This window comes from Mirounga leonina, unplaced genomic scaffold, assembly GCF_011800145.1.
Source record: "Mirounga leonina isolate KUSES-001 unplaced genomic scaffold, KU_Mleo_1.0 Mir_168, whole genome shotgun sequence".
NCBI classification, from domain to species: domain Eukaryota; kingdom Metazoa; phylum Chordata; class Mammalia; order Carnivora; family Phocidae; genus Mirounga; species Mirounga leonina.
This window is the reverse complement of record NW_023270426.1, coordinates 59,257,809-59,285,529: the sequence shown is the minus strand read 5'-3', so window position 1 is coordinate 59,285,529 and position 27,721 is coordinate 59,257,809.

Sequence of the window (27,721 nt, the reverse complement as noted above, 5' to 3'; positions counted from 1 at the left end):
TAAAAAGATGCACGGATATAGTCATCACAGTTCATAATTTAATAAACTGCTAAAAAACCCACACATTTTCATTTTAGCGACTTTGATCTCACAACTAAATTCACATTGCTACAAAGACATTTGAATTTTGCACTAATATGTCATGAGCACTGCACCCATTGCAAATTAATGAGTCTCTGAATAGCACTGTGCATTTGTCATTTGAATTTATGCTAATGCAATGAGGTCTCCTGGTGATGCTGATAGTCCATAGCAGCTGCTCAAACCAGAGAATGCACCGGCACTTTTCTTCTACTTTATATTGCTACCTCTTTTCTTGGCTTTTCTGGCCTGTCACTTAGGCAGCAATTCTGTAGCTGGTTATTGATAGGGCTGCTAATTATCTTTGACTTTACACTATTGGCCTGACCCCCAACACTAAGCAGAAGTAATGGATCAGTGTTGAGAGAATTATGTACATCATATGGTGACAGCCTCAGACCAGGAGGTCAGAAGGAGTTCATTGAGAACCAGTGGTATTTACAAAGGATGTTGGTGTGCATATTTGTAATATTTTTCAGTGATATTGTGTAATTTATATCAATAGGTCAATCTAAGAAAGTGACTGTGACCTTTGTAATCATAATGAACAGCTTATGTACATGTGTGCAAAAAGAGAGGGTGGTCCTTTTCAGTTTGTTCTACTGCAGTCTAAGAAAATGGTCATGGCAATACTTCCGGGTAATCAGGGCATTTGAGTCCTTGTTACGGTTGTACAAATTTCTCTTACTGTAGGTCAAAGAGATGTGGTGACACATTTGGATCTAGTGGAGGGGTTGCTGGCATATTGTGTGTGGGAGGAAGATGCACAAATAACCATTTTCATGGGACACAAATCAATGACAAAGGTTCTCACTGTTATCTTCTTTTGCCAAGTCTTAATTATGAAATTAAAATTTTTCCTTAGACCAGTGTTTCCATTTGACCTGCTTCTAGAACGAAAAATGAAAGTATGTAGAATTTATTCTAATAGATTCAGGAAATTAGATTTGGTGTTTAGTAATGTCATGGAAAAATTAAGCAGAAAATTAAAAGCTAAAAACAAAAGTATCCATTAGATTATGTACCTTTTGAAAATTGTTACTGAATTTAAGAAATGTTCTTTTTTCTTCCCAGGGCCAAAGAAAAGCATGAAAACTTTTTCTTTCAAATAAAAAAAGATTTTTTTTTTTAAAGGGACAAGCAAACAAATGTACACCCTAGTTAAAATGTAGCATTGTTAGCATTCATTTCCTCAATTGTAAAAGAGGCTGAGATATGTAAGAGTCGTTCCTGAATTTTTCTCGGGGAGGGGGGGGAAGCATTCCAAAGCAGGTGTGTATAATTGTTTGTTAAGTGATGTCAGGAAGTATGGAGTATAGAAGTAAAAGTGACCTATTAATCTCAAATAGTGCCCAAGAGCAATTAATTAGGCTTTTTTCGTAGGGAACTCATAAAAGAAAGAGGATTTTTATCCTGATTCCATACGCTAGTATGCTGCTCAGTCCCAAGCCCCAGGAGATTCAAACCACTCCATTTCTCTCTACCTGGAGGTACCGGCCTAAGGTTTAAAAGGCCACTCCAGAGAAAGCAACCTGACTGAGAAGGCAGCAGAGATCCTTTACTATAGCGCCTCTGTTTCCCATCAAGGCAGGGAGACGTTTTTCACTCTTCTTGGAAAAACTTTGAAATGTAAACTGTTTCGATTGATGGCTCCTTCTGGCCTTGGCAACTCTTTTTGGTAGCTGGTGCTCTTTCTGTAATACTTGTTAAAAACGTCTCCGAAGCAAAGATGTTGTTTTTTATGTGATTTTCTTTCTTTCTTTTTTTCTTTCTTTCTTTCCTTTTTTTTTTTTTTTTTTAAGTCAGCACATGTGTGAGTACAGACAGTCTCTCATCTTGCACGGCGGAGACTGGCAGGTGAACACCTACTCCTGTTGCCCTTCTTCATTTGCAATACTTTATAAGATTAGTCTCTTTGAAAGCTGTTTTCAGTCTAAACTGTCAATCCTCTTCGAATGTGGTCCCTCTCCCTGGGAATGACTTCTTAGAACTCGTGAGAATGTTGTGGCCTGAAAGCCCCTTTCTGAGCTCGGAGCTGCTTCAGTGAGTCTCTGCTACCTTGTCCCTAAACCTTCTACAGCGAGGCTGCCTGGGGGCAGCGTTACAATACTGGATGCACATCGAAGGGATCATATGTTTTCCAGCTTTAAACTACAGACGCAATTTCCCCACCACCCACATAATTGTAACTGTTTTATCTAGTATTGGAAATTTCATTTCTGGTCAATCATCTATGAAATGACTATGCATATGTGCTTTCTTAGATTCTTGTCACATTCTTAAACTATATCCATGTCAAAAGAATTTAGGTGGTGACATAGATCAATCTGCTTAAACCAATTGATTTAGAAAGTGAAATTGTCAAATTGCATAAACCAGTGTGAAAAGTGCCCATTTGAGTCTAAACACAGGCTGCTTCTATTGATCTGTTGGACTTAGAATGGTTAAATGATGTCTTTATCGTGTGCTATTTCAAGTCAAGTTCATGAGTTACATATTCTCATTTGTTGGGGAGAGATTTCTCTTTGTCTGATCATATTGGATGCATTATACTACTCTGTTTTTCAGCTGTTGCTTTTCTTTTGCATGCATCATGAAGAGGAAAGCCCCGTGGTCTGTTTTTGAGTGTCTTGCACCTTGGGTTCTCCCTCTTGCCAGACACTCTCTCCACCAGTAGCACTTTCTGAGGCAGGGAGGCTGCAGATCAATAGCTTTTTGATTTGCAAGTGTTAAGGCAGGCACTGATTAAGTATGTAATCTTAAGGGCAAGAAGCCAGGCTGGCTGTAGTCCTCTTCAGCCAAGTGGCTGCTCAGGTGTTCAGAGAGGCTTCTTTCCTTCCACTGTCTCATTTATTTGTACACACATTACACACACACACACACATCCTCCCCCCACCCCACACAGAAATAAATGTACACATTACCTCATAGGTAGGCACACACTCAAGGTTAGGCTGGGATTATCATACTGTGTTATTTTTAGTTTTTAAAATTACAGATAAACAAGAAACACTTGTGTAAAGTTATGAAAAATATTTCTTAAACACATTTTTGAATTATTTACTGAAATACAGGTAAAGTTAATATCTCCTAAATCAATATGACACATTTCATTTCCTTCTAATGAACTTCTTAGAAACTAACATTTTAAGTCATGATTGATTCTGTTTCATTTTAGCACTGAAGCGCATATGTATTTGCTGCGTTATGAGTCCTAAGCAGTGTGTACAAGCCCTGTGTCAAGTTCCTTGCCTTCGAGATGCTTATAATCTAGTATGAAAACAGGATTAGAGGCAATACAATATGCATAAATGTAAAAGATATAAGCAATATAACATTGTTCTTTTGTGTTAAAGTGAAATGTGTTAGGTTAATACTTTTCAGAACAATGTTCTTGATTTCTTACATATGATTCTTACATTTTTTGTTTTCCAGAATATGTGAAAAAATGCATATCAGTAACTAAATGACAGAATGGTTTGCAAAGCCAGTGCTTAGCTTGCTTTTCTTTCCCCCATCCCCTCTTTTTTCTTCTTTTTGGTCCTCTTAGGGACCTCAGAACTATACTGAGACCCTATTCCCCCTGCCATGAGGGGAGGATATGTAACCCAAGTAGAAATCAAACAAAGGATGAGACCTCTCTGTAGTCCCAGGCAGAAGTCCTGGGATCACTGGCCTTTTTGAAAAAGGATTCAGTTCTCAATAAACTCCTGCCCTTACAAAGCTTTCTTTCTTTATCATAATGGCTTAAATTTACTAAAGAGAATTATGGCAGTTCACTCCCAGGGAGGCCTTAATAGTCTCATTTGTAAAGTAAGATAAATCTGTAAAAATTTATAAACAATTAGATGATATCTAACAAACCTTTTAAAGAAAAAATTCTCTTTTTTATGCTTCCAAATGATAGCATCATGGAGTTCCAATTTTGATTACTTTGGGTCCTGGAGACTAATGCATAGTAAAAAAAAAACAAAAACCCAAAAAACAAAAAACAAACCCTAAAAATATTTAAACCAAAGTATGTTTTGATTTTGATTAAAAAGTAGCAGAAAGAAAAAAATCAATTCATCCTGGTAAGATTTCTATCTTAAGAATTGAAGATATTAGTAAGAAGAAAATTATATATATATAGTTATATATATATAATATAATATATGTACATATATATTATGATATAAGGGATAGAGTAGGGGGAGAGAGAGAAGGTGAGAAATTTAAAAAATTATTATTATTGTGGTAAGAACACTTAACATGATCTCTGCCCACTTAACAAATTTTTAATTGTACAATACAGTATTATTAACCACAGGCACTATGTTGTGTAGCAGATCTCTAGAACTTACTTATCTTGCCTAAGTGAAACTACATACCAGTTGAACAACTCCCCATTTTTCGGTCCCTCAAGTCCCTGGTAATCACCATTCCATTCTGTGCTTTTATTATTCAGCTTTAACGAAAAAGGAAATCCTGCATATGTGACAACATGGATGAAAGTGGAGGACATTATGCTCAGTGAAATAAGCCAGTTGCAGAAAGACAACTACTGTATGCTTCCACTCACATGAGGTATGGAAAATAGACTCATAGAAGCAAAGAGTGGGAGATGTTTTAGAGAGCAGAGGAGAGTGGAGGAAGAAAGGGGAGTTGTGTATAAATCACTTTGCTCAAGTGCCTCAATGAATCTCTGGTATCATCCTCCAACTTCTTCAGCCAGGTTTTCTTTTACTAAATAACTCACCTTTTCTGCTTCTTTCTGCTAGAGACACTGGGATATAAAATGATAAAGACTCTTGAACTCCCAAGGTACAGAACGAGTATGCACCATCCCAGTCATGTACACTATGTCGGGGGAAGGGCAAAGATATTTAAAAACTTACAAGCACACCAATGATAAGAGAAAAATTACCGAAGTGAGGACATTTGAGACTGTCATCTAGCATTTATTTAAAGTCTCTTGAGAGAGCTTTTAAAATGAGAAAGAGAAATTAAAATGCTGATAATATCATTTGAATGATGTCTGTATAATATCACGATAGGGCATTTGTGGGGCCTGGTCTAATCGGTGTGGGGACATTAGAGTAAATTTTCACCCTCTTTTTTTAAAACCTAGGAACAGAGTGGTGCATGTAAACTAAGGCCATGTAAGGGGATGCAGAAAATATGATCCTGAAAATATGATCCATGGCCCTTAACTTTTGGTTAGATGACTGATAAATTTGAAATTCGCAAGCTTGCAAAGCCCATGTCACACCCCTTGGCCTCTTTGTGTTTCCTGGAGGGCCCGATTTAAGGGAATGGTCTCTGCAGGGCAGGCATGTAGGAAGTGCTTGCCAAGTGATTTATTTTGCTAAAATATGATAATCGGCTTAGTAGGACTTGGTAGCTTAAAAAAATCATAAACGGTATGGAAAAGATGTCTACATTTCTAAATCTTTCAAAAAAAAGCCTTCAGAAATTTTATCTGGCACTATGAAAATAGACTCCACAGAAGATTCTTCCCCTTCCTCCTCCCACTCCCCAATTTAAATCAACTAATTAAGAAAGACTGTAACTAGAAGGGAATGATTAACTCATTAACTTAATCATTGTCATACTTGTGAATATGGACTTGTACCAGAGTTAAGAGGTTAATGAATTCAAATATATTGTCAAAACTGCTTATAGTTTTCAAAGAGGAGGATTTTATGTTCTGTAGTTTACATGCTTAGAAGTTAGAACTCGGCTGTGATAAAGTTTGACATCAAAATACGTTACTGAAATTGTGCAGAAAATGGTGAGTAGGAAAAATAAGAAAATAAGAATTTCTCTTTATCACCATTGCCAACATCACTGCTACCTTCAATGCCACTGCCACAAATACTACCATCATCTTCACAGAGACTTTTCTTTTTTCCTCTGGGTGGCTGGGAATTGACTTGCTTGGGCCTAAGGCTTGCCCGTACATAGGGATAGTTTGAGATCCCCAGAATTCAGTCTTTGGCCATATATCCTTACTGTGAATGTTTTGTAACAATGGGTTGATGGGTTAATGGTTAATGAGTCCATTCCCCACCCTGTTATCCATCAAATATAGCAGGCACTGAGCTAGGTACAGTGAGTGGATTCAGTGTTCAGCAGAGCAGACATTGCTCTTGTCCCTGCAGCACCTACCTACACCCCCCCGCCCCCCGGTAAGCACTTACCTGGGGATTTGCATTCAAATCAGGATATGAATAAATATCGAATCATAAATTGCACAAGAGAAGATGAGAGATTACTGCCTCATGATGGGACTTGGTTTAGGTTAGGAAGTTTCTCTAAGGAAGTGGAACTTCTGTTGAAACCTGCCTGGTGGAAGAACTCCCAGCAAAGGTAACAGCACGTGCAGGAGGAGACTATGCAGAGACTTTGCTGACATGGGATTGAGGATTTTGTTTTTAAGAGAAAGCGAGAACCACTGAAAAATTTTAAGAAAGGCTGACATGACCAGAATTTTATTGAAAAGAAAATCACTATGGTTATTTGTGGAAAATATACTGGAGGAGGGAAAATAGTAGAAATATGAGAACTGCGGTCTAGCTAAGAGAGGGATGGAGAAGGTGGAGATGGAGAGAAGGACATGGATTCAAGATATAATTTGAATTGATTGTTAGATTACAAATATTGAATAGATATTGAATTGATAGGTAGAATTGATAGATCAGATACCTGGTGAACAATGTGTACTAAGGAAGGGTTTGTAAGAAAGTCTCATTTGTCAGAGATTTCCTACCCCACTAACCACCTACACAATTGTATGGTAATTCCACCCTTGGGAGAGAAATACTGTGCAGTGCAGCCATGTGGCACGACTCCAGGGGAACCCTCATGACTTTTCCATGTGCTTGGTGTCCCCTGGAGTTGTGCAATGCAATGGCCCTGGGGCTGTGGAATATTGATTGTGCTTTGTTGCCTGTAAAGATTATATCATGAGTTGTTATTTACATTGAGGGCCTCCATGTATGGTTATGTTCTCCTGAGGGGCTGGCTGGGGACTGGAAAATGCAACCTATCATGGAATTGTGTCTGTCCCTAGGAAGGGGGCACCGTTTGCTAGTTGGTCTATCCCAACTAGGGAACATTTAATAATTCACTGTCCAAAGTGTTGCTCTTGTATAATTTGTGTGTCCTAAAGAGTGATCTTCTCCTAATTATGTACTAGTTGTAGCCCTGTTTCCATTAGCCAGATATATGTGTACCAGAAATTCACCTTTTCAAAGCATACAAGGTGATGGTAGACAGGGTATATTAGCAAAAACGTTTATAAGTTGGAGATGAAATAGACATCAGAGGAAAATTATCTGTAGTAATAAGAAGGAGCCATCCATCAAGGTAGGAGATTTGGAATCCAAAGCTTCTGGCTATCATTTTCATATCCCAGTGACATTCACTTGAGTAGGTAAAATCTTTAAGCAAGCCACCCCCATATCGTCACAGCCTGCTTTCACCTTGGAATTCCAGGTCCAGTGTTTCCAGTGTTCCCTCACATGTTCACAACCGCAGATCATTGGCACCACTTATAACAGTTTCCTTCCTTTGCTGATAGGAAATAAGCCAATAGAGAGAAACTCAGTATTTGTCCCTCTCCCTCCCCTTTCCCTATGTTCTCCAAGTCTAAATGGGGTGCAAGTTTAGACATAGGAAGCCTGCTCTTTCTACTCTTTTGATTTCTGAATTTGATAGGCCTCTGAATGAAAAGCTGAGGAATCTTGATTCAATCTTTATTTAAATTTCAAATAATTCAAATCTTCAACTTTAGGTCTCAACAGTCTAAAGCAGAATAGAACATCTATTTTACTCCATAGTTGTTCTATCACTTTCTTCATTATTGCAGCAAATGCACCACCATCAACCCATTTGACTAAGTCAGAACCTGGACAGTTTTATAGTTCCTCTGTTCTCCTTTCTCTTCTCACCCTCATCTGTTCCCTGAACCTATATCTTGAATCCATCTTCTTTCCTCCATATACATTGACCAATTAAAGCAGGTAGAATGGGGGCATCTGGGTAACTCACTTTGTTAAGTGTGCAACTCTTGATCTCACGTCAGGTCTTGATTTCAGGGTGGTGAGTTCAAGCCCCATGTTGGGCTCCATGCTGGGTGTGGAGCCTACTTTAAAAAAAAAAAAAAGGAGGGATGCCTGGGTGGCTCAGTTGGTTGAGCGTCTGCCTTTGGCTCAGGTCATGATCCCAGGGTTCTGGGATCAAGCCCTGTATCGGGCTCCTTGCTCAGCAGGGAGCCTGCTTCTCCCTCTGCCTGCCGCTCCCCCTGCTTGTGCTCTCTCTCTCTCTGACAAGTAAATAAATAAAATCTTTAAAAAAAATAAAGTCTTTTAAAAAAAGCACTTAGAATGATTTTTCTTAAATGCATATTTGATCACTTCCTTTATTTAAAATTCTTCAGTGACTTTTTTATTATCTTCAAATACAATTAAAATTTATTGGCAAATCAGACAAAGTCTTTAATAAACAATTGATGTCTCCCAGCTACCTGTTTGTCTGTTTTCATTTCCTGTCATTCCCATTTAAGTTACACTGAAATGTAGATTCTGACACATACCTGGTCTTTCTTAACTCTGTGACTTTTCAAATTCTCTTCCTTCTTCCTGGCTCTCCCCTTTATCCTCAATCTTTTGGCTAACTCCAGATCATTCCTTAAGACTCAGATCAAAAATAATCTCTGGGACGCCTGGGTGGCTCAGTCGGTTAAGCGTTTGCCTTCGGCTCAGGCCATGATCCCAGGGTCCTGGGATCGAGTCCCGCATCAGGCTCCCTGCTCTGAGGGGAGCCTGCTTCTCCCTCTGCCTCTGCCTCTCTCTCTCTCTCTCTCTGTTTCTCGTGAATAAATAAATAAAATCTTAAAAAAAAAAAAAATCTCTGGTAAGCACTGACATAGCCCCTGCACCTGACTCTGGAACCCCTTCCCGGGTGGAATCAGGGCTTTTTCTTGCATTCTGTTCTTGACTCTACTATATGATTTTATTGTATTATCTCTGTTGGTTCATCTTTTTTGTGTAGCTCCACTAAGAATGTGGCCTTTGGAGTTATGCAGGCCTCCTAATCAAATGTATGACCAGGCAAACTTTGGTTTCTAAATCTATTATGATGGATTATTGATTTAAAAAGGTAATGCAAGTAAAATGCATAATTGTGCCTGGTACATACTACGTGTGTAACAAATGTTGTTTTTTGCTATTGTTGGTATCACTAGGAGTAGTGTCTTTTATCTTTAGTTTCTAACATAGTATATATCACTTAATAGATAGTCAATTTTGATTGACTGAATAAATAAGTCTATACCAAGGGAAACTGGCTTATAAAATCTTGAGGATAATTTGAATTTCTTATAGGAAAACTGTCTGAAGTTCAAAGCAGTTTGGATACCTGACCATTTCCACATTGTATTGTCAAGGGCATGAATATGGAATACTCTTGATTTCATAACTGCTACTTGATTTGTAGGGTTAAGAAACAAAAACTGTTAAGTGTTCATTTAATTAAAATTGTTGGTATCACCTAGCAGAATTTAATACACCATATAATTATGAGTGATATAAAGAAGGCTTCTGGGAAACATTTTATGAGGTGCATGGCATAAGGATATTTCCACTAGATTATAGATTCCTTTTCCTGAATTCCCAAATATCTAGTTTCTATATAGAACTTGTTATTTATTTTCCTGTGTGAATCAGCTGATATGTAGATGTTTGAAGGCTGTCCTTTTTTCCTTAACTCTATACATGTAATTAGTCATTATTAATATACCTAATTAGATAAAATTATATTTAGAACAATTTTTTATCTGTATTATTCATAATAACCAATATAACTAAATCTTGTTTATATATACCAGTGAAGCAGATTAGTTGCTTGAACAACTTTCTAAATGTTTTTTTAATTGAAATTTGTAATATGCTTTGTTATTATTGTTTGACTATTAAGTACAAATGTTTGGACATGGAAAAGCATTTGAACCAAGTGACAAAGATACACTGTAACCCACAAGCAGGACTTCGGGTGTACAGAGACTCATGCCCTGATTGGCACTGAAATTAGGCATCTAGACTCTGAGGGTTGGAAGGGACCTCAGAGACCGTGGAGTCCAACTTTCTCCGTAACAGATGTTTCTCTCCATGCCCCATCCCAGAAGTTTTTATCTAGTGTCCTTCTGACACTTTCCAGTTTCGCTTGTGAGACTTCAAATAATTCTAGGGAGTGTTTTCACGTTTTTTTGAGTGAAACCCTATTTTCCTGTTACTTCCATCTATTTGTCTTAATTGTTCTCTGTGAATATATTCCGAGTATTGATTTTATTTGATGAGAAGCCACTTAAAACAATACTTTATATACAAAATGGTATTTTATAGAGTAGACTAGAACATTTCTTCTAGAAATTCTGGAGTTTCTAAGATAAAAATCAAGACTTCCCTGATGGGAGAAAAATTAGTTCATTCCAAAAGTTTTAATCACACTTCCGCTTTAGGAGAGGTTTTTGTTTTGTTTTGTTTTGGTCTCTTAGCAAAGCAAGTAACTGGGCCATTTTAGTGTGAAAAGATAAGTCTCAGGTTGTGGTCTGGAAGGTGAGGGCTCATTGGCTCTGCTTGAAAAAATGCTTTTCACGAGCTACCAACTAGGGAGAAGGTAATGGGCAAGTGATAGGGGAGAAACCAATAGCTATAAAGCAAGAGGGGAGAGGGTGAATGAGATGACCAGAGGCCAGGGTCTGAAGAGAAAAATATTGCCTGTGGTGTGATGGGATTGGCACAGGCACTTAGGAGGTCGGGATATCTGGAATACATTTTTAATTTTTTGGTTTGCATGCTGCCTCCATGTATTGCCTTCCATCTTCAGACACGTTCCACTTAACCTGTAGTTAAAAATCTATACTTTACACACCGCCTTTTATTCACTAATGCCTCTTATTATTGGTACTCGGGAGAATTGATGGAAAAATGGGCCATATTTCACAATTGGGTGAGCAGGAGAATAATAATGCAACGGAGAACCTTGAGGATGTTTGGGGGTGGGGGGTGGGCTTGAGACTGGATTTTCTACTCATCATTTTGTGATGAGATAAGATTAATTTCTTAAAAAATACTAAATGTAAGGGAGATTGAATACAGTTGGAAGAGTTGAGGACAATTAGGTTATTAACATAGGGACTCACTTAAAAAATTTGAAATTTCATGACTACAGTGTGCTACTCTGGATGTGTCTGGTTATGTTGGGGTGTGAACTGGTGGGATTATCTGAACCCTCTTTGCTGCTAATATTTTCTATATTATCTTAATAGAAACACTGCTTATATTCTGTCAGTATAACTCTTGAAATGTGGATGGTTGTCTCCCCTATTTAGACTTCCATATATTTAAATGACATGAAAGCATATTATTTCAAGAGAAGATCTAAGTATTGTACTTTCTCTTTACTCATGGCCTCATCTCTTACATAGCTGTAAATCGTTTGCTCAAATTGCCATAGCCCTTGGTTGGTGGTTCTAACGAAAGAAGTCCTGTGGTGTAGGGGAAATACATTAGACTTAAGAGTTGAAAGATCCTGCCTTGACTATTAGCTCTGCCAACATAACAATATGAATGCTTGGAATGTCACAAATTCAGAGTCTGAATTTCCTTATCTATAGAATTCAAATAAAAAACGACTTTTCTACCCCCCTTATAGAATTGTGGTGATCGTCAAATGCCATGATATGAAAACATCTTATAAACCGAATACCCCATACAAATAGGAGGTGATATCATTTAAAATGTTTAACAAATATCCTTTAAAGAAATAGCGTGAGGCATAAGGGGTAATAAAAGTACACTAGGGATGCTTTTGAAATCTCTTTGTTAAAAAAATAACCAATTAGAAGAAATGGAGATTAATATTTTTGACTTGATGAAATCATTATTTTGCTTCTATAACTTTGTAACTCTCTGTGATTGAGTGAACCATCCAAATGATGAGTTTTCTGTATATTAATTCACATCTTCAATCAACTAAATTCTTCAGATAAATTGCACATCCTTTAAAAAAATTGGTAGCTATGCTATACAGTTTACTGCTTTAACTACTCAGAGTATCTACTTTTTTTTTTCCTGTGGAGGGCAAGTGATCCTTAGCCAAAAAAGGAAAGAAAAGCCCAAAACCTCCAAGCTCAAGTAGTTTAATCTATTTTCTAGTGAGAGGCATAAATATACATTTCACAAGTCATGCAAAAATAGTTTTATATCATGGCCAGTTAAGGAATGAGAAACACTGAGGGAAAGAGAAAAGGGAAGAGTATGAAGACAGAATCTTTCATTCATTGTGTTTTGAATTTTTATATTTCTTTATTCCACTGCCTAAGCCCTGACTTTTCTTTCCAAAGGCTTAGAAAAGCATCTTTCTCCTACCCAACGGCTATTAAAATCCATGACTGTTGCCTGGCACCCAGTATCTCTTTCTTGGCTACTCTACTGTTGTTGTGACCCATGCCTCTGTCTCTCCTCACAGCCCACCTTTATCTGAAGGCTAGGATCAGTGCCCCTGGTGGGAACATGGGAACCTGAACCTCTTTAAACCATCACTCTTCCGGTGATTTCAGTCCTGTTGCTTTTGCAGTGTTCGTATTTCCTTCTCACACCCAATCTTAACTGCTGAAACTAACTGCTTGGGACATACCTGGCTCTTTTCTGAGAATCTCAGAATGAAGTGTTACACATGATATAGGGACCTCAACCATACAATTAGAATTCTTTTTGGACCTTTGCACAACTGGATGAACTTATCAGTCAAGAAAGGGATGTTGGGTAGGCAATTAATAAGGAAGCTTGCCAGGGGCTTAATGAAATGAGGTTCATGACTGGTTTCAGCTTATTGTCTGGTTCCCCCTCACCAGTCTAATTAAAGCACAGATTTGAAAGCTAAGGGGAAGAATTGAACATTATCCTGATTAATTTTCCTACTGGTAAGACCTTAAGCTGATTTCTTACCTTCTCTGGGCTTTAGAGTTCATAGTATTTTGGCATGCACAGAACAACTGCCTAAATGGTGAACCATTTTTCCCAAGAGACTGAAGCTTCTAGAAAGCCCAGTGGCTGACTTTTCACATCCTATAACCTGGAGCAAACATGTGATGCTGCCAAATTGGAGGGCTTACCCTGCCTGAGTTGGACCCAAACCCCAGTGAATGCCAAGGCCCAGCACAGTGCCTACTTAGTGACTATTGCTGACTGCCTCACCCATGCTGGTGGTGTTGAAGCAAATTCCATTTGGAAACAGGCCAGATTCTTCTGTGTCTCCTAGGGGACTCTAGAATTTTATAGTGCATGTTTATATTTGTGTAATCAGCACATTTTCTAATTAAGTGGAAATTAGTGTGTTTTACTAAGTATAGTTAAAATTATTGCCTTTAAACACCAAACTAGACTGTAAAATATAGCTTACAAAATTGTGCGTAATAGTAATAATAATATATAGTGCTTACTGTGTGTAGATACGGTTTTAATTGCTTAAGCTCTATCAGTTCATTTAATCCTCACAACTCTGCTAGATTAATTTTCTCTTATTAACCTCAGTTTACATATCAGGATACTAAGGCCAAAAGAGATTAAGTGATTTGCCTAAATTACACAAAAACTCCAGGTTATACAAAACATCCCACCTTTATTCTTGAATGACAAAAACATTTAGTAGAACTCAATGTGGACGGTTGTTTACAGGTGTTTGTGTAGGAAGAGGCAAAAATCAGGGGATGGGTACCTGATTTAGAGATTCATTGAGTTAAGATTTAGTGACTAGGAGAGAAGACGTGAAGACTCAGATGGCAGTGTCGATGGTAGTATAGAAAGTGTAAGAGAGATGGAAAATTCAAGATACAAGAAATATGTCTTTTGGAATTTTACGGGGATAATTATAGATAAAGCAGTGAGTAAAGATGGAAAATGAAATAACTTGAGGAAAAGCAAGAAAGATTAATTCAGGGAACTTGTGTGGACAGAGTACAGTCCTGATGCTGATTCATGTTTGAGTTGTTCAAAGAAGGCAATTCTTTTTTCTTTTTTTTTCTGAAATTTGATTCGAAAAAAAATTATTTTTCTCTTACTCCCATTTGTGAATATTCTTTTTTTAAAAAATTTTTATTAACATACAATGTATTATTTTTTTCAGTGGTACAGGTCTGTGATTCATCAGTCTTACACAATTCACAGTGCTCACCATAGTACATACTCTCCCCAATGTCCATCACCCAGCCACCCCATACTTCCCACCCCCCCTCCCCTCCAGCAACCCTCAGTTTGTTTCCTGGGATTAAGAGTCTCTTATGGTTTGTCTCCCTCTCTGGTGTCATCTTGTTTCATTTTTCCCTCCCTTCACCTATGATCCTCTGTCTTGTTTCTCAAATTCCTCATATCAGTGAGATCATATGATACTTGTCTTTCTCTGATTGACTTTTTTCGCTAAGCATAATACCCTGTAGTTCCATCCACGTTGTTGCAAATGGCAAGATTTCATTTTTTGATGGATGCATAATATTCCGTTGTATATTTATACCACATCTTCTTTATCCATTCATCTGTTGATAGACATCTAGGCTCTTTCCATAGTTTGGCTATTGTGGACATTGCTGCTATAAACATTGGGGTGCATGTGCCCCTTCAAAGAAGATAATTCTGATATTTAATAGAAGAATTGATTGAAACCCTGACTGAAAAAGATTGGGCTACACTAATGACCAAAGAGAGCCTGTCCTTGGGTTGGGGGGAAAATAGGACAAACTGTTGAGAAATTCACCCAAGCTGTGAGACACATGGATTGGCAGTCAATAACTGTATGCATTAAGACTGGCTGTAAACATTGCACATTTAACTCATATCTCAATCCAAAGGAATTGTCTAAGAATGGGACAATGATCAGCTGGATACAAAGATAATATCTTCTTTTAAAATGCCAACATTTAAAAATGCTTACAAGAATTTGATGGACTATGGTGGATACATTTTTCCTTCAGAGCTTAATCCTCTGTGTTTTTTTAAAGATTTATTTATTTATTTGAGAGAGAGAGAGAGAGCAAGCAGGGGGAGGGGCAGAGGGAGAGGGAGAGAATCTCAAGCAGACTCCCCACAAAGCCTGGAACCCAACTTGGGACTTAATCTCACGGACCCTGAGATCATGACCTGAGCAGAAATCAAGAGTCAGATGCTTAACTGACTGAGCCACCCAGGTGCCCCAGAGCTTAGTCCTCTTTGAGCCAAAGTTCTCTTTTTACAATATCTATTTGGTAATGTCACCTATACTTTCCTGAAATAAAATCCACAGGTAATATGAAATCAATAATACAACTATTTCTATGTAGAGAAGATATAAATGAAAAGATTAATATTAAAACAAAATAGTATGTATTTCTATATATAAATGTTCTGGCAAAGTAACCCTAAAAGACAAAATGAAATAGTCAGATGTGTGCTCCTATTTGAAGAATTGCTGTGGATTTAATGATATAAATGCAAACTACCCAGGCGCCCCTAAATAAAATCTTTAAAAAAAAATTAAATAAATAAAATGCAGTCTTCTCTCACTTTCCACTGTTGTTACATTCCTCCAATATTGTGGATCTAAAAACTGTGTAAAGCATACTTTGTGTTTATATGTAAAAGGAACTTAAGTTGTAGGCTCAGGTTTTTCACCTAATTGAATATTTGGCATGATATTCTCAAGTCAAAAGAGATACTGAATAATTTCTTGTGGTGCAAGGTGTCTGGCACTTCTGGGCTCTATCCACTAAATGCTAATAGCACCCTCCATCCCTGTGGCAACAAAATACCTAAATGCCTGATTCGATCTTGGGCACTCATAGTTTTTAGTCTGCAAAAGCATAAGAAATCAGACTCTGCTGTCAGTAGCTTCTCAGGATGATCAGAAGACCATTTTTACTATCTCAGCACCTTACATAGGCCATGTGAAGGCAAAACAACAAAATACCCCCAAACTGAATGGCTTAAAGCAACAATGATGTTATTTCTCATAAGTTGGTTGGTTGGGCAGTTAATTCCTATGAATGCCAATTGAGCCTCTTCAGTCATAGAGACAGTCCAAAATGCCCCCATACATTTTTAAATTTTCACCTGGCAAACATATACTTACTTCAAATCTCAGTTAGATATCACTTTGTCTAAGAGACATTTTCTGATTCCATGTACTAGACTGAATTCTCCGTATGGTACTCCCATAGAATTCATTTCCTAAAACTCATCACATTTTTAATTGCTTGGGTATTTTCACTGTCATACTATGAATTCTATGAAGGTGAAGCTTATGTTTTGTTCATCATTGTATCCTGGTTATCTTGACCCAGATAGTTAAAGGAAACATATTTTTCCATTATAGTCTATTTGAAGTTGATTTGAAATTCAATTTATGGATCTATTGCCAAAAAGATGTGACCTAATAGTTTTAGAAAATGTTGGTGGGGGATGCCTAGGTGGTTCAGTCGGTTGAGCATCTGCCTTCGGCTCAGGTCATGATCCCGGGATCCAGGGATTGAGTCCTGCATCCGGCTCCCTGATCTGCAGGAAGCCTGCTTCTCTGTCTGCCTGCCGCTCCCCCTGCTTGTGCTCTCTCTCTCTGTCAAATAAATAAAATCTTAAAAAAAAAAAAAAGAAAGAAAATGTTGGTGGATTATTTAAAATATCATTGTATTAACTTAATTAAAAAAATTTCCCTTGGAGATGAAGGGAAATGATGTTTTTAGTCAATGGAAAAATATCCATACAAATAATGTACATTTACCCATCAATGAGGCATCACATCATTACATTCTCCACTATTCTGATAGTGGATGCTTAGAATCTTCTTTGGACATACATCCTTACCCATTTGGATTTCTAATCACTTCCTGTCCCATATTTCTTGGGTACACACTCTGAATGTTGAACTTGGTTTGAATTTTTAGTTATTTGTACAAAAACCGTGGATATCTTTTCTTCCTAGGGATTTATCCACAGTTTTTTTTTTTTTTAAAGATTTTATTTATTTATTTGACAGAGAGAGACACAGCGAGAGAGGGAACACAAGCAGGGGGAGTGGGAGAGGGAGAAGCAGGCTCCCTGCAGAGCAGGGAGCCCGATGTGGGACTCGATCCCAGGACCCTGGGATCATGACCTGAGCCAAGGCAGACGCTTAACGACTGAGCCACCCAGGCGCCCTTATCCACAGTTTTGAATCCCACTTGGGTCTTATTACAGCATGCTCATCCATTATGCTTGATGGTTGGCCATACTCTCATGTTGTCACTCACAGGCTATACCTGATCTGCACAAATGTGAGTCTCAGACTTTCCCTATATATCTAATCCCATGTTTTGTCCTAAACTCTGGGAAGACCCATGGCGCCCACAAAATTGATAGAGAAATGAATCTAGAACATGATTCTTCATGTTTCCACTTTCCCTCTGTGAGCTCTCCAGGCAAATGATAATGGTTTATTCATTTAATTATCCTTTAAAATACATTCTTACCACAAATCTCTGAGTCCGCTCATGGTTCTAAGATTACAACTTTGGAAAAAAAATCTATCTCTAGTTAATACAAAGTCCACTTCTCAATTTTCTAGGCTTTACATCACAGAGGCTTTATTGAACTATTATGTTAGCTTAACCAGTGCAATCTACTTTAACTAAAATTTAAGTTCTCCCTCTGAAAAGCAGGCACTGGTTTAGAGTATTTTGACGATCCCTAGCAAATGCAATATCAGAAATTTTGGAATTCCTCTCATATTGCTTCTTTGTGTATACCCCATTGAAAACTCCCTGGATTATTGGTTTCTCTCTGCTTCTGCTTGGTGCAGTATCTATGCTTAGATAAGAAACTGGAACCTGGGAGAGTAAGGTGGGATGTGAGTAGGTAATTTTTTTATTTGCATGCTGTCTTACACATATGCTTAATCAGCCTTGTAGTTTGAATAAGTAGTAGAAGCAATGCTATGTATTTGAGCTATTTTGAGACATTGAAAACATTGTGTCTCTTTCAAAATTGGCCATGTCTTTTTGATTTTCTTCCCACTCTGAACATAAAACAGGTGCACCAGCAATAGTTGGCACAAAGTGAAAAAGTTTTGCATTGAAGACTGATCATTTCTTGTAGTTCACTTTATCTTAGTCATCACTGTTGATTCAGAGATATTAAGTATGGTAATAACTTGAAGCCAAATTAGTCAAGATTTGGCCAGCGCTAACCAGGGTTTGCTTTTACTGTGGGAGGAACTTGCAAAAGGCAATATTGATTATGTCTGGGATATGCCAATTATAATTTGACATTCTGATTTCTGCTTTTTGTTTAACTTAGAAGCAGATTCTGCTTTGCTCTATTTGTGAAAGACAACTGGATGAGTTACTTACTTGCAATAAGACTAGCAATTTATCTGAAATCAGAGGCAGAGAAAATAATATCTACTTTTTCCTTTTTCTGACTCAAAATGTGTGGAGATGAGGAATATTATTGAACAACATTATCTAGGTAAAAAGAGAAAGATGAAAAGAATAAGAAAGCCATGACTGATAGCTGAGATGAAAATTAAAACAAAATATAATTAAGTTCTTAGAAGATTTAAGTATGATATATAGAGTGATGAAAAAGTAAAAAAAAAAATATGTTGCCTTGAAAAAAATAGTTGGGGACTGAAAGGGTGCAGAGTGAGTTGATACATAGGAAATGGGTATCTTAGAGAAATAAATTTCCACTTTGTGATCAATACACGATGTAACCCACAACAGAGATTGTGTTCTGGCTGAGGTAATTTCACTTTAACATGTGAAACAGGATGTTAAAACGAGATTCTTCTCTTAGCTTTGGTTGAGACATGAAGACATTAGAGGTTACACTCAAGAATGAATTATGAGAGTGACCCCTTACCTGAGAATCAGCGAAATGACTCTGAAAATTATGTTGAGGACCAAGAAAGAGGGGAGAGAGCAGGATTTTGTGAGGGGAGTTTTTGGAGAACTCTGAGTGTTGTGGGTGTCATGCTCTCCTCCGCATAGGAGTGATTGGAGTCTTGTGAGAGAAGTTCAGCTCAGGTAACTAGATGTGTGTTTTTTACAGTTAGGAACAGAGTAGACTGATGTCTGATTCATGCCTGAGTAAGCTGAAGTGGACTTTAAGGAAAAAGGAACATGTCTGGAAAGTTACTGTATATGCCTCTGTTAAGGGGCCAAAGGTGCATGATTGTAGCCATGGGGAAAATTTAGTAAAAACAGAAGCCTGAAATCATTTAAACAGGGGACTCTGCAAAAGAAGATGATGTATCTGGGTGAGAGGATCCCAGAGGAAGAGGCTAAAGGGTTTGCCACTGAGGTCAGAAGCACAGAAAGATTAGGGGCAACCAGTCATGGGTGAGGCACTGCCTTGGTCAAGGGAATCACATTTGCAGGTGTTCAGCATGAAAGTCTCTAAAGAATCTGCAAAAGCACCTATGAGAGAATGATTCTGCGAGTCTGAAGAACATGGTGCCTTTCCATAACAGCACAGTCAGTAAGAACTTTTCTGTCTTTTACCTCTCCTACCTCCCACCATGTATTTGAAACTGTAAAGTCAAGAAACAGCAGCTATTGATTAAGGGAGGAAGATAAGAGGAGCTAGGGAAAGAAAGAAGAAATGTGCCCCATCTCATTCCTGAAGGCAGGTGGCCCATCTGCTGCCAGCCTTGATGGAGAGCAGTGGAAGAGTCTTAGTTGTGAATGAAGTTTGAAGGGCTCATCAATATATTGGATTAAATATTGTGATGTCTGAGTGAAGGGTTAAAGTGACCATAGGAATTTCTACCACTAAGAAGAGACTAGAAAATCATGGAGGCTGCTTGGCTTTTAATCCAATGACAGGGATGAATTTCCTGTAGTGATCATGTTTAAAAGTACAGGGGAAGACAGAAATCATAGAGATAACTTTTGATTATATGCCATAAGCACTTTTCAAAGTTTTGGCTCTGGAGGAAAAAGCATAGGCCCTTTCTTGAAGGAGATGTGCCTTTGAGTTAAAAGATCATGAGCTTTAGAATTTGTTTTAAAATCTCTGATCTACCATTTCTTAGCTATAACCTAGAACAATTTATATAACTTCTCTGAAACTCATCTATAAAATGTAACTAATAATAATTTGTGAAGCTCTGGAGTTATGCTCAAGAAATACCGTTTTTCTTCACCTTCTCACTCCCTTTCCTAGATAAAATCTGAATCCATTATTTTAAAAAATATACTTCATGAAACTTGTGGTAGATGGTGTGGGGTCATTTAAACATGGGACTCTGTGAAAGAAGACAGTGTATCAGGGTGAGAGGATCCCAGAGTAAGAGGCTAAGGGCTATGCCACTGAGGTCAGAAGTCACAGAAGGATTAGGGGTGAAAAAAAAAACAATGCCACAGGTCTTGGTTACTGTTAATAGATATATAATTCTCTCTAGAAAACAGATTATAAATTCCTTAATGCAAGAGAGACTGCAACAATAATAACATAGTAAAATATGATAGTCAGTGGAGACAGTTACAGAGGAGCGATCCCAAATATGGGTTATTAGAGATATGGTGTGAGGTGGTCAAGTTCAGCTGTATGGATAAACTCAGACAAACTGGATTTGATAGGATGGTGGCATAACATTCAAGTATGTGGGATGGAATCTACAAGTATTTTCAGATAGAAAAAGATAGCTTGGGCAAAAGTGGAAATGGGCAAAGCATAACTAGGGGACAATGAACTGATATTTGTGATGGAGCAGAGGGCTTGTGTAGGTTTGGGAATCCCTTTATAGGAGAAGGAAGTAAGTGAGTTGATAGAAGATTCTTATGAACTGAACACTTCTGCTTGGCACACATAATTAAGGTGAAGACCCTGAAAGTTTTGGATGGGGAAAAAGACATTGTTTGAGAAAAATTAATCAACTTTGGTTTATAGGATGGATAAGCAGGTGAAGAGACTAGAAACAGTGAGTTTACAGATTATTGCAATAGCTAACTCGTGAGGATCCTGAACTCAGAAAGTAATAGCTGTGAGAATAGAAGGAAAGGGATGAAATATAAGGAGTGAAGAATTGACATGCTTCAGAAAATATTTACATTTTCGAACATTACACAAGGAAAAGTCTCTAGGCCAGCTCTATCTAACTGAATTTTTGGATTTTTTCTCTATACTGTGCAATATGGTAGTCACATGTGGCTATTGATCACTTGAAATATGGCTGGTAAGAAATTGAATTTAAAGTTTTATTTGATGTTAATTATTTTACATTTAAATTTAAATAGCCCCATGTAGCTAATGGCTACTGTATAAATGTAGTATCTCTTCCACAACAAACTGCAACATCCACACCTGAGTTGATAAAAGGATATTTTGAGTATTGCATTGCCTCCTACCCAGTGATTTGAATTTGGTACTATTGCTGTCTTTGGCAATTAGTGAAATGAGTTGAATATTTTATTATATTTTTCTCTGACTGCCTTATGGAAATAGAAAAATGAAAATGCTATTATTATTCTTAATAAATGTGTATTTCATCAATTAAGTACAATTAAGGCATGGGTGGAAATTATTAAGTGTCCGGAAAGTGGTAAAACTTCTCTCTCAACCTAACCTGGGGAGAAAATAAAGATAAAATCATATATAAAAATGATAGTGTCAAGCCTAATTTGGGATTTATATAATTTTATTATTATTATCCTCATCATTATTTAGCATCAACTCTTATAGATGCAATGACATGGGACATTATCATTTACTTTTCTCACATTCCATTTCTGGTTATAATTTCAACAATGTATTGTATATGAATGCAGGCATTTCTTCTATATATCACTTCTCACAACATTGAAAGTTATTACTATCTTTATTTTTTATAAAGAAAATATGACTAATTTTTCTATAGCTACACATTCAGTAAATGACAGATTTTGAACAGATCTAGCTGATTCCCAAATTTCCTTTTTTGGAGTAGATAAATATGGGACAAAAAGTCTTCAAGCTATCACATGCAGTAGTCCATGTTTTAACATTTTTAACTTTGGTTATTCAGATCAAGCTTATTCTCTCAGCATTAAAGCTAGACTTAATCACATATTTGAGTCATTAGAGATTTGATGATTAATTACAAAAATACAATGAGTTATTATTATATTAATAAATAATATTTAGTGTTTATTAATGAGGTAAAAATTAATTTCTTAAGACAACATATTTTCTTATAAAATATAATAGGAAAGTATTATCTGCCAGAAATTCTACACTGGACCATAACGATCACCATTCTGATTGAGACCAAAGTGTTCTTATTCTTTAAGTTCATGAAAGGTAGTACAAGGAGGATTGTTCTTTGGTTCTAGTCTCAAATTGTCAGCAAGGAACCACAGAACTGGTTGTAGACCCTTTCTAAAGAATCAGCAGCTTTGCTCAGGTACCCATGTTTCTGAAAGCCGGCCAATCACTAAACACACTGAAAGTTAGCCTGTACCTATATGCTCCCATTTCTAAAATTCAGCCAATCCCTGGATTCTTTGCTTCCCCCAAACCCAACACAAGATCAGGTTTTTATTTTGTTCAATAGACTGTGTTTTGCCCTGTCTTAGCCTGCAACAAATACATCTCTGTTTCAGATATAGTTGAATGGTGGTCTCCTGCCTCAATATTTCTTTCCTATTTTACTAGGTGAGTGATACTGTCCTGGTATTTATGACTAGATGTGTTTGGCAGGGGACAAATGACAAAAGAGATTATCTAAAAACCTGGGGAAAATATCTTTCTCTCCTAGGTTCTCATGCCCCTCCTGAGGAGACTCAAAGAATGTATTAAAAGATAAATAGAGTGACCAGTTACAACTAGTTTTCATAAACTAACAAATATTAAATGTCCTTCTTTCTCAATCTCCTTTTTCTCTTAGGGTTCCTCCAGTACCTACTGAGAATGGGCTGAACTTACATAAAATCCAAGGGAATGGGAGTTCTTCCATGACTTCAAAAAAGAATTTGTTAAAAATATGATTTCTTTTAGGGTGCCTGGGTGGCTCAGTCAGTTAAACCTCTGACTCTTTTTTTTTTTTTAAATATTTTATTTATTTGACAGAGAGAGAGGGACAGTGAGAGAGGGAACACAAGCAGGGGGAGTGGGAGAGGGAAAAGCAGGCTTCCTGCCGAGCAGGGAGCCCAATGAGGGGCTCGATCCCAGGACCCTGGGATCATGACCTGAGCTGAAGGCAGATGCTTAACGACTGAGCCACCCAGGCGCCCCAAGCCTCTGACTCTTGATTTCAGCTCAGGTCATTACCTCAAGGTTGTGAGATCAAGCCCACTGTGGGGCTCTGTGCGGGGCATGGAACTTGCTTAACATTCTATCTCTCCCTCTCTCCCCTATCCCCCCACTCGTACGCACTCTCAGTTTCTCTCTAATAAATAAATAAATCTTTAAAAATATGATTTCTTTTATTATATAAAACACATTTATATAAACAAACATTTGTTTATCGATTGAATGTCAAATGTCATAGGGTTATATAATTGATCTCTATTGTAATTTATGTTACAAAATGTCCTTCTGCCCTTTGTAATTCCTCATGAGAGATTCTGGAATGTCATTCCTGCAGTTGCCACTGTAAGAGTAGTGCTTGATGGAGAGTACCTCCTTCATTAATAGTAGTCTGTAAATGATTATGTGGGCATTGTGGTTTTTCCTGCAGGGCTACAAGATTCCTGGACCTGCAGAGCCAGGACTAGAAATCTGAGGACATTTGGCACAATATAATACCACAATACTATGTCCAAATTAAAATGACCAAATTAAAATTTATCTTAAGAATGAGATTGCAAATGTGATTCCTATGAGGGGCTAGAAATGGGGCAAGTGGCATAAAATAAAGTGTAAGAATCTTGACTGGGGAGTTTCTCCTTCAAGTCATGTCTTCCCACTGAATATAATCTTAATATATTTTAGCATTTGTGAGTAGAGAAAGGATTACTTCTATGGGATCAAGCTTTTAGCATGTATACAACAGGGAATTGAGGATCACTGCTCTGGAATGTAAACTTTTAATGGGTTCAAGATAATTTTGACTTGATTTTGTTTGATCATTTAAGGAGTTAATTTCTAAATTGGTTGTTTCTGTGGCTATCACATTTTCATATGGTTCTCTTAACTTTCTTTTTTTGTATATCTGAAATATTTTTGATCAGATGACACCTACTCAATAGGCTGCTGCTGTTTCGTCTAGGACATCAGTTCTACAGGCTGTTAATTTGATAAGCAGTTTGTGTGCTTTGTTTTCCTTGCTATAAAAAAGAACCTACTGAGACATCGGCACATCTGGGGGAAAACATGCTTTTAATATTTAGGTTGCTATTATTCACTTTGAATCAAAAGCTATCAAACTTGACATGTATCTTTAAAAAATAGATGAATCCTTATGGGTAACAATGAATCTGATTTTGAGAAGAAAGCCAACTGGGCAGAGAGCCTTAAGCAGTTTTCCGCATTGTTATTTTATCATAGGACAGGACCTTTGAGGATATTAAAATATGACTCTGGTCTATTGACCTTATAAGAGATACAGCTCCTGTTAAACATGGTTGCTTTGTTGTTGTTGTTGTTGTTTTTTTGCCTTTGTTCTGCTGGCGTATACAGCGGTTTGTTGATTAATTAGAAAAAATCCTCGAGACATGAGGTAAAATGAAGGCTGTGTTCTGGTGACTGGTATCTACCAAACTAGAAGCAAATTCACATGAGAAAAGTGCTCGACAAAAATATTTCATCTAAGATATTTTCCAGCTGAGTTGCTTTCGAATTCTGTTCCCACCACATTCTCTGAATTGCACGGTGGAAAAGCTGAGACTTTTAACTTATGCTCTGCAGAGTACTGGGAACTTGGGCACAGAAACCAGGTCATTTTTTTTTTTTTTATTGCTGTCTTTCTGCAAGGATTTAATTATTTTTTATATTGTTTATGTAAGGAAAGAACAAATTTAGGAAGAATTTACTTTATTTAAGAATTGTCAACTATCCCAGTTATATATTCCCATGCATTTTGTTATTATTTTGTAACAGTGTATTTTGTTATTATTGACAAATTATATGGATCAAATGATAATAGCCTTTGTAGCCCCAATTTGGGTTTATATGTGTTGTAAGTATAACAATATAGGAAGCCTAATATTGTTTGTAAGGAAATGTTTATTAATAGCATATATGGCAATCAACAGAGATCAATATGTTTTATTGAGAGTATATTACCCAAATTTGGGCTATTATCAGTATTGATTATTTCATGCCAAAGATGTATTCAGGTCTCTACAGTAAACATAAAGCTTCTTCCTTAAGTGTTTACTGTCAAAATTACATATTATTCAGCAGGACTATCCAGGCATGAAATGAGCATGTTACTGGATTCCTCTGTGTTTATATTCTATCTTCGTTTCTAATTTAGATCATGAACCCTTTGGCAAGAGCCATGCTTAAGCCTATCAGCACTTATAATAGTAAGTGAAGTAGATCTCTACCAGTTCATTGAAGAATTCCAGTAGGAGAGACAAAATAACTTTACCAAAGAGATTATATAGGATTTGAAGAGATCTGGGGGATTTTGAAAAGTGGCTGACTTAGAAAAATATTCGTTCATTCGTGAAATATTAATTGATCACCAGTGTATGAAAGGCAAGCACCCTACTAGACCATACATACATACGTCTATGTATGTATGTATATGTATACATGTACACACATATTTTTTTCTTTATTCCTAGGAAACTCAGAGTCTAGTTGAGGAAATGAGATGGATATAAATAACTACACAAATAACTACAAGGCAAGAGAAATTGTGAAAAATGTCAGGCTAAGATTTACACTTACTCCTGGTTCTCCTACTAACTAGTTTGTGACAGTAGGCAGACCATAGAGCCTTTCTGGGACTTAGTTTCTACATCTGTAGTATGAGAATATGAACTACTTTGCTCCAAGATCCTTTCCAGCCCTTAAATAAACATTATTAAAAAGAGGGCACATTTATGTGATGTACATTTTAATGCACTGAAAACATAGTCACTCTTCAGTAAGAAATTATCATCAAAAAACTGATAAAAATTGAGTGCATCAGTAAGAGCTAGAGGAGGTTGGCATGTGTATCAGATGTGAGTTATCAGGAGAAAATCACTACCTTGGTTTTCTTCTTTCCCCTTCCTGGAATGATCTTCCCCTAGACTCCCCCTAGCCCCCTTGACTCTCCCCATCCCCCAGGTCTTTGCAGGCAGGTCACTTCTGAGAAGCCTTCCCTGACCAACTTACTCACAAAAGTCTCCCTGCCCACATCTCTCTATCACATGCCTTGCTTATTTTTTCTCATAGCTCCTATTACTCCCTACCATTGCATTTTATATTGGTTCATATAGTTAATTAGCTGCCTCTCCCACTAGGATACAAGCTCTATTATGAGAGAAATTTTATTTATGTGGTTCATTGCTGTTTCACCAGCTTCTAGAACAGTGTCTGTCACATTAAAGCCACTTTATAAATATTTATTGACAAAGAAAGTAAACTTCCTTATAATGACTCCAATTTTTGAACAGTAGCTCTTCCTCTTTTTCTATAATATTTACTCTCACAAGTATTACACTACCTAAATAGCTTAGTAATTTGTGCTAGCTTTTTTAGATGAGATTTCAGTTTCTCTTCCTTCTTTCCTTTTGAAATGTGGAAAGGAATTTTCAGTTAAGTAGTAAAGAATGTGGAGACTTTACTTACTTCTTGCCTAAATGTCAAACTAGAAACCTTATGAGATTGAACTTTCTCATGAGTTTAGTGTTATTTACAAGCTTTATCAAACCAGAAGAAATAATTCTTGCAGATTGTTTTCCATCTTATTTTTAGGACAACCTGAATGTACACGAAGACTAAATATATATAGGTATATATATTTATTTTTAATATTAAAATTAGCTTTTGAACTTATAAATTATTTGTGTCTGCTCAGGTCAGAAAAACAGATTGTACTTTTATTTTTGATTCAAAATAAAGTGTCAGAACAATGAAAAGCTGAACTGTAGCTAAATTTGGTTCCCATCATGAATCATTAGAATACTTCGATAGTCACATTGTCACTGGCTACAAAGTTGATGGGAGCAGTTGCATAGGATGAGTTAACTCTGTACAGAGAATCCTCTTGGAATTCTGTAGGTGAAAAATGGTTTTGTTATTTTGGGGAAAAATGGAATTAAATTGCTTACATCAAACTTGTTTTCTCTTTAAACAGAGACTTTACCTTTTTTAAAAAAGATTTTATTTATTTATTAGACAGAGAGAGACAGCGAGAGAGGGAACACAAGCAGGGGGAGTGGGAGAGGGAGAGGGAGAAGCAGGCTTCCTGCTGAGCAGGGAGCCCGATGCGGGGCTTGATCCCAGGACCCTGGGATCATGACCTGAGCCGAAGGCAGACGCTCAACGACTGAATCACCCAGGCACCCTTAAACAGAGAATTTAGAAGTCCAAACAAAATAAAAGAAATTAAGTGGTTGCTTATATGAAGCCAAATTATAAGTTTATATAGCAAAAGCTTAAATTAGTTGAATGCAGTAAGAAAAAAAGAGTATAATCATAGTTTTTTCATAAAGCCTGTATTCTAGCATAAC